The 8,096-nt window shown below is 56.7% G+C and overlaps 1 pseudogene; it reads left to right on the forward strand.

Annotated features, from left to right (window-relative positions):
- Window positions 1-1,312: 1,312 nt before the first annotated feature.
- Window positions 1,313-3,286, forward strand: LOC116532711 (annotated as a pseudogene).
- Window positions 3,287-8,096: the final 4,810 nt, after the last annotated feature.

Raw genomic sequence — 8,096 nt, forward strand, 5'->3', positions numbered from 1 at the left:
TCTCCAAATTCCTGGGCACTGGAGCGGAGAGCCCCAGACAGGTTGGCCCAGCATCTGTCCCCATCTGACAGGTCACTTGTAGCCCCTGGGGCTGGGGCAGAGCAGGACAGGACCCCTCTCAGCACCTGGCTGGTGGCAGCGACAAGGGAAATAATTGTGATCCCTTCCCGCTGCTGCCTGTCAGGCCTGGTGATTTAGGCAGCCCCGGAATGCTGGCACCGCCCAGGCCCTTTCTCCAGACCTGGCTCAGGCTCCCTGGTAGCTGGAGACGAAGCCTACAAGCTCCAACATGCCGCGGTGGGCTGTAAATGAGGGCGCTCCAGGCTCCACCCAGGGGAGCAGAGCTGTGCACAGCCCCGGCTGGGGTGGATCGGGGCCTGCTGGTGGGCCCGGGACAGCAGGAGCTGGCCGGCTGCTGGGGCCCTCCTTTCCCCTCCTCACCCGTGTCTGGCCCCATCTCTCCTTTTCTCAAGCCCGCCCATGGGGCTTTGATGTGGTGAAAAGCCAAACTTCACTGCAGCCTCATCTCTGTCAGCCCCCAAGTAGAAACAGCCCGGAGCTCCCAGGCCCGAGCAATCCTCCCGCCTCAGCCTCCCAAGTACCTGGTGCAGCCGCCGGCACTGTGCCTGGCGTATTTTTTAAAAATATTTTGTAGGCTGGGCGTGGTGGTTTGAACCTGTAATCCCAGCACCTTGGGATTACAGGCGGGAGGACTGCTCGATGCCAGGAGTCTGGGACCAGCCTGGCAACACAGTGAGACCCTGCCTCTGCTTAAAAAATTGTCTTTTTGAGACAATTTTGCTCTGTCTTGCTCAGTCTTGCTCTGTCACTCGAGCCGGAGGGCAGTGGCAGGTCGTGGCTCACAGGAACCTTGACCTCCCGGCTCCTGTGACCCTCTCATCTCAGCCTCCGCGGTAGCTGGGACTGCCGCTGTGCACCGCCACAGCCAGCTAATTGTGTTTTTATTTATTTATTTTTTGAGACGGAGTTTCGCTCTTGTTACCCAGGCTGGAGTGGAATGGCGCGATCTCGGCTCACTGCAACCTCTGCCTCCTGGGTTCAGGCAATTCTCCTGCCTCAGCCTCCTGAGTAGCTGGGATTACAGGCACACGCCACTATGCCCAGCTCATTTTTTGTATTTTTAGTAGAGACGGGGTTTCACCATGTTGACCAGGATGGTCTCGATCTCTTGACCTCGTGATCCACCCGCCTCGGCCTCCCAAAGTGTTGGGATTACAGGCGTGAGCCACCGCGCCCGGCGTGTTTTTATTTTTTGTAGAGCGGGTTCTCACTGTTGTGCAGGCTGGTCTCAAACTCCTGGCCTTGACCATTCCTCCCTCCTCAGCTTCCCAACGTGCTGGGATTATAGGCATGAGCCACTGTCCCTGGCCGCCCTGTATGGAGACAACACAGATGTCCACATGTGTTCCGGCCCAAGCGGGGCCACACAACAGCTCAGGGTCACTTCCACCTGCAGGGCTGGGGGCCTGGGCCTGGGCTGGGGCTCCCTGAGAAAGGGTAGACACACCCACCACAAGCCACGAGGGGCAGGGGCCCTGTCCGAGCCTTTAAAACAGGCTCTGGGTTCAAATCCCACCACTTGATTCTTCCCTTGTGCCCTCGGAGGACGGCAACACCCAGGCCTCAGCTTGCCCACCTAGTAAATGGGAATAAGGGCCTCAGAGATGCCCCACAAAGAAGAAAGATGATTCAGCTCCCTGCAGGCATCCCGTCCACTGCAGGGCACCAGCCTCTGTCTCCACCGTGGCCGGCAGGGGGCAGCACCCACCACAGCACGGCCTGCCAGCGTGGGCCCAGAAGATCATCCCCAGGCCCCCAGCCTCAAGGTGACACAGGCGTCAGATTCCATCCCTTCCTCCACATTTCAGGCCTTTTTCTGTCTCCTCATCCCCCTTCCTTCCCATGCATCCTGCCCGCAGCAGCCGGGAGGTGACAGCTTCTAGGAATGGGCAACCCAGCCCCAAATCCGCAGCCGAGGACACTGAGGACCGTACGGGAGAAAGGACCAGTCCAAGCTCCCATGACAGTCACCCTTAGCCCTGCACCAAGGCTGCTTCTGGGGCCGGTTCCTTGCACTAAGGCCCAGGGTGGGGGGGTGCTGGAAATTTAAAGGCAACAAGCCCCTTCCCACTCCCCAGCTACAGTTGCCCCCTGCGTTCAGGGGAGCTGACGGCTCAGACCAGGGGCTCTGCCCACCCAGCCCGTTCCGGGCCACCCGCCAGGGTTGCTGCAGGCCTGCCAGCTCCCCTCCAACCCTGCCTGCAGGACAGGCCCCCCCACCAAGAATGGAACAGGAGGGGGCGGCCTCTTGCTGGGCTCCAGGGAACCCCAAAGCCCAGGCCCCCTGGCCCGTAAACATTTACTAGGTTGTGGAGGGCTGATGTCACTCCTGCCCCACACGCAGGAGGGCCCCCATCTGGAAAATCTGCCCCCACGGGCTCCCTGGGGGGCAGTGGGGGACCCTTCTGGAGTTTCCCCTGAACTTCACAGCGTTCTTCCCAGCCCCAGACAGTCAGGGCTGGAACTGAGGAGGGGCAGAGCCTCCCTGGGGAGCTAGGAGGGCTTCCTAGAGGAAGAGGCGGTGCAGCAGAGAGGGCCCAAAGATGAAGAGGCTTTTCCAGGTGTGCCCAGCAGGAGGGTGGTCCAGGCAGAGCACACAGTGACATCAAAACGCCTGCTGGCAGGGAGAGCAGCGGGCGATCCGCCGTCTCCTGGCCAAGGAGAGGTCCTGGGGGCTGCGGGGCGCGCACTTGCTTCCCAGAACCCAGTCCTGGAGACACGCCCCCAGCGGAGGCAAGGCTCCAAGAACACTGGCCTGGCTCAGCACAGTGGCTGATGCCTGTAATCCCAACACTTTGGGAAGCCGAGAAGGGCAGATCGCTTGAAGTCAGGAGTTCGAGGCCACCCTGGCCAACACGGTAAAACCCCATTAGAATGAGTGAGACTTGGCCTCAAAAAATAAAAACAACAGTGGCCTGGGCTGGCACTGACCCAGTCCCTCCAGGCCCTGCCGTCGGGGGTCTCTAAGCTCTTAGCAAGCCAAGAAAACGTTCATAAGACCAAAAAAAACGGGGGATGGGGTGGGGAACATCAAGCTTTCCCACCTGCCAGGCAGGCGCAGTTAGTATTTTTCGGCTCATTGTAGTCCTTTATGCAGCCCTCCGTGAGCTCTGTAAGGCGTTAGTCCTGTTTTACAGATGAGGAAACTGAGGCCCAGGAGATGCACGTAGCAGACACTAAAGGAAACGTTACTTTGGAGTGGGGCTCGGTGACTAACGCCTGAAATCTTTGGGAGGCCGAGGTGGGCAGATCGTGACGTCAGGAGTTCGAGACCAGCCTGACCAACCAAGATGGTGAAACTCTGTCTCTACTGAAAATACAAAAATTAGCCAGGTGTGTTGGCGGGTGCCTTAATCCCAGCTACTTAGGAGGCTGAGGCAAGAGAATCGCTTGAACCCGAGAGGAGGAGGTTGCAGTGATCATGCCATTGCTCTCCATCCTAGGCAACAGAGCAAGACTCTGTCTCAAGAAAAGAAAAAGTGTTACTTCTCTTCCTAATAACAGCTGTTTGGAAAATGGCAAGTTGTTCCTTTAAGACTTTCTAAGTGGTCTCAGCGATTGGAACGAACACGCCCCAGTGAGGAAAGGAGGGTGTTCTCACTGCCAGCTTGCGCACAGCTGTACCCCCACAAGCTCCTTTAAACTTGTGTTCAGTGCGGGCAGCGGGTTCCTAGAAATGTGTTTGACATGACTGGGATGGGACACAGGTGAGAAGACCCCCCTGGGGCTGACACGTGCCCCTCCTTGGGGCTGGAGGGCTGCTCCTGCCCCCCCGAATCTCAACCCCTTTGGCCTTCAGAATCTGTCCCAAATCTGCCTCTGGTCTCATCCCATCATCTCGACAAACCTAGTCCCCTCCACCCTGGTCACCCTGCTACCCCCTGAGCGCCCCACAGTCTGTCCTCCCCACAGCAGCCAGAAGGCGCCTGTGAGTCCCTAAGTCAGGTCCCGCCCCTCCTCTGCCCACAGCCCTCCACGGCTCCCACCTCCCTTGGGGAAAAAGCCCAAGTCCTCTCTACAGCCCACCAGGCCCTGCAGTCCCGCGCCGTCCCCTCCCCCCACCCCCCTCTTCACTGCTCCAGCCCCACAAGCCTCCTCACTCTTCCTCCAACACTCTAGGCACAGTCCTGCCCCAGGGCCGTTGCACAGGCGGCGTCCTCTGCCTGCAATGCCTGTCCCCCAGATGTCCCGAGCTCACCCCTCACCTCCTTCAGTCCTCAGCTCACAAGCCACCTCCTCATCCATCCGCCACCCCCAGGCCAGCAGCACTGCACACCCATTTGCCTTGTAGTTTTGCCCGTGCCCGTGCCAGCTTCTAAATCCCATATCGCCATCGTGTGTGTTGTTTACATGTATGAAGAGCTGGGACGTTTCCTGGCTGTTACATCCTCTGCCTTCACCCCGGCACCCGGCCGAGAAACGCAGCAGAGCTGGAGAACTATGTTCGGAATGAATGAATGGATAAACAAATGAATGAATCTCCAGGTCTGCAAAGGGTGGGAGGTTCAGAGGTGGGGCCTGAGAACCACTGGGGGGTGGCTGTGCACCCTGCCTGGCCCTGCTGCGACGCCTGGGTGGCATGGACTGTGGGCGGGGGATCAGGGTCCTTCTCACCCTCCCCCTAATGAGATGACGGCTGCAGTGGAGCCAGGGAAGGCAGAAGGAGAGAAGCTCTCCAGACCCGGGGCAAGACTCCGAATTCATTCAACAAACAGTCCTGTGCAGCGTAACAGCATTTCCATCACTGACGGCCGCGTATGTGAAGGGGGTCCCGTCAGATTTTTTTTTTTTTTTTGAGACAGACTCTATCGCCCAGGGCTTCAAGCCATTCTCCTGCCTCAGCCTCCCCAGTAGCTGGGATTACAGGCACCCACCACCACACCCAGGGAATTTTTGTTTTTTGTTTTTTGAGACGGAGTTTCACTCTGTTGCCCAGGCTGGAGTGCAATGGCATGATCTCGGCTCACTGCAACTTCCGTATCCCGGGTTCAAGCGATTCTCCTGCCTCAACCTCCCGAGTAGCTGGGATTACAGGCATGCACCACCACACCTGGCTAACTTAAGTGTTTTTAGTAGGGATGGGGCTTCACCATGTTGGCCAGGCTGGTCTCAAAGTCCTGATCTCATGTGATCTGCCTGCCTCAGCCTCCCAAAGTGCTGGGATTACAGGCATGAGCCACTGTGTCCAGCTCCCATATTTTATTTTATTTTATCTTATTTTTGAGACAGGGTCTCACTCTGTCCCGAGGCGGGAGTGCAGTGGCACAATCTCAGCTCACTGCAGCTTCTGTATACCGGGTTCAGGCAATTCTCCTGCCTCAGCCTCCTGAGTAGCTGGGATTACAGGCGTGCGCCACCACGCCCAGCTAACTTTTGTATTTTTTTATTTTTTATTTTATAAGCTGTTTCAGAGCCAACTTTTGTATTTTTTTTTTTTTAAAGACAGGGTTTCACCATGTTGGTCAGGCTGGTCTTGAACTCCTGACCTCAGGTGATCTGCCCATCTTGGCCTCCAAAGTGCTTGGATTACAGGCGTGAACCACCATGCGCGGCCTTGTATTTTTAATAGAGACGGGGTTTTGTCAAGTTGGCCAGGCTGGTCTCGAACTCCTGACCTTAAGAGATCCATCTGCCTCAGCCTTCCAAAGTGCTGGGATTACAGGCATGAGCCACTGCACCGGCTTCCATAAGATTTTATATCATAGTTTTACTGTACTTTTTTGCATGTAGGTGTTTAGAGACAGATACTTGCCGTGTTGCAGCTGCCTGCAGTATTCAGTACAGTTATTTGCTGTGCAGATTTATAGCCTAGGTTACCATAACGCCCAGTGTGCAGCAGAGCCTACCATCTGGGTGTGTGTACGCTAGGGTGCTCGTGTCATGGCAAAATCATCTAATGACGAATTTCTCAGTACATGTACCCATCAGGAAGCAACTATTGATTGTATTTTTTTTTTTTTTTTTTTGAGATAGAGTCTCGCTCTGTAGCCCAGGCTGGAGTGCAGTGGCGTGATCTCAGCTCACTGTAACCTCCGCCTCCTGGGTCCCGGTTCAAGCAGTTCTACCTCAGCCTCCCAGGTAGCTGAGATTACAGGCACGAGCCACCATGTCCAGCTAATTTTCGTATTTTTAGTAGAGACAGGGTTTCAACCATGTTGGCCAGTCTGGTCTTGAACTCCTGACCTTGTGATCCACCCACCTCAGCCTCCCAAAGTGCTGGGATTACAGGCGTGAGCCACCGAGGCCGGCCTATTTTTTTTTTTTTAAAGTAAGGTCTTGACCAGGTGCGGTGGCTCACGCCTGTAATATCAGCACTTTGGGAGGCCAAGGTGGGCAGATTACTTGAGGCCAGGAGTTGGAGACCAGCCTGACCAACATGGTGAAACCCTGTCTCTACTAAAAATAAAAAATAAATGGCCAGATGTGGTGGCTCATGCCTGTAATCCCAGGACTTTGGGAGGCCGAGGCGGGCAGATCGCCTTAGGTCAGGAGTTTGAAACCAGCCTGGCCAACATGGCAAAACTCCGATTCTACTAAAAATACAGTAATTAGCCGGGCGTGGTGGTGCGTGCCTGTGATCCCAGCTACTTGGGTGGCTGAGGCAGGAGAATTGCTTGAGCCCTGGAGGCGGAGATTGCAGTGAGCTGAGATTGCATCACTGCACTCCAACCTGAGGATAGAGCAAGACTCTGTCTCCAAAATATCAATCAATCAATCAATCAATCAAATTAGCTGGGCATCATGGCATGAGCCTGTAATCCCAGCTACCCGGAGGCTAAGGCAAGAGAATCGCCTGAACCTAGGAGGTGGAGGTTGCAGTGAGCCGCGATCACGCCACTGTATTCCAGCCTGACAATGGTCCAGCCCGGGGTTGGAATATTACACTGTCGTCACAAAAGAGGGGGAAGTTCTGCACTCGAAGAAGAGGCACCCGAGCCGCACTGTTAGGAGGCAGCTACAGTTCGAGAAGTTGTTTCCGTGGGGAAAAGAAAAAGTGGAACACGGCTGGAGGGAGCAATGAGAACAAGTAGCAGCCTCTGGGGCCGGCGTGGGGCTCGGGACGGCTGAGACCCTGGTCACCCTCTGGAATCTTGAATTCTCTGGCGCGAGTCTGTTTCACCTCTAAAAGAAGGAAGGTAAACTGTAAAATGTATTTTAGAAAGACTGCTGAGAAAAAAACAAAGGGCAGAATGGAAGACTTTGGATGGGTTTTAAAAAGCTGGGGTCGGGGGGTGGCTGCAGATTTCGGGCCGGGCCATCACGCTGCCTGCAGCCCCTCTGTTTGGGCTGAATCCCCCCGCAGGCCCCCTGCGAGGCCCCCCAGAGCCCTGCCCTTGCCCTGGCTCACACCTTTTCTACTCTGGTTCAGCGAGGCCTCAGAGCCCGGTGGGGACCCCCGGAAGGTGAGATGCGGGCCGGGCTGGGGCCAGGGACAGGGCGAGGCCTGCCGGAGCCCCTTACAGCTCGGCCCGACCACCCGGCTTTCCAGGAAGCCCAAGAGGAGGCTTGGCTGGCTCAGAGGAGGGACCTGTGTGTGCCAATGGTGGGGCTGGGGGCCAGACCAGGCCCCTGTGGGCACCCACACTGTGAGGAGGACCGCAGCAAGTGGAGGGAGGGTGGCTAGAGAGGAGCTATGCAGGGAGGGAGGCCCGGGCTGCTGTGCCTCAGTTTCCCCATGGGCCAAGTGGCTCACTGGCTGCGTGGCCCTTGTGGACACAGGCCATGCTCGAGATGAAACAGGACCAGGGAACTATGGCTCCCTTGAGTTCTAGCCTTCGATGCTCAGCCAGGCAGGACAAGGGGGGGCAAGTCCCGCCCTGGCTTCTGGAGTCCTGAAGTGATGAGCAATCCAGCTTTAGGCTTTAAGGCTGGAGCTTCCCGCCAGAACCCAGCCAGGACAAATTCCCATCCCCTTCCTAAGATCTCTATCCCCAGTCCACCCCCTCTACCTTCCGCTGTGCTTTGATGGGGACCCTGTGGGCACAGGGATGTGGCATGCCCAAGCATTTGGGACT

This window comes from Sapajus apella, unplaced genomic scaffold (assembly GCF_009761245.1).
Source record: "Sapajus apella isolate SASKATOON/1434 unplaced genomic scaffold, GSC_monkey_1.0 scaffold77, whole genome shotgun sequence".
In the NCBI taxonomy this organism is placed as follows: domain Eukaryota; kingdom Metazoa; phylum Chordata; class Mammalia; order Primates; family Cebidae; genus Sapajus; species Sapajus apella.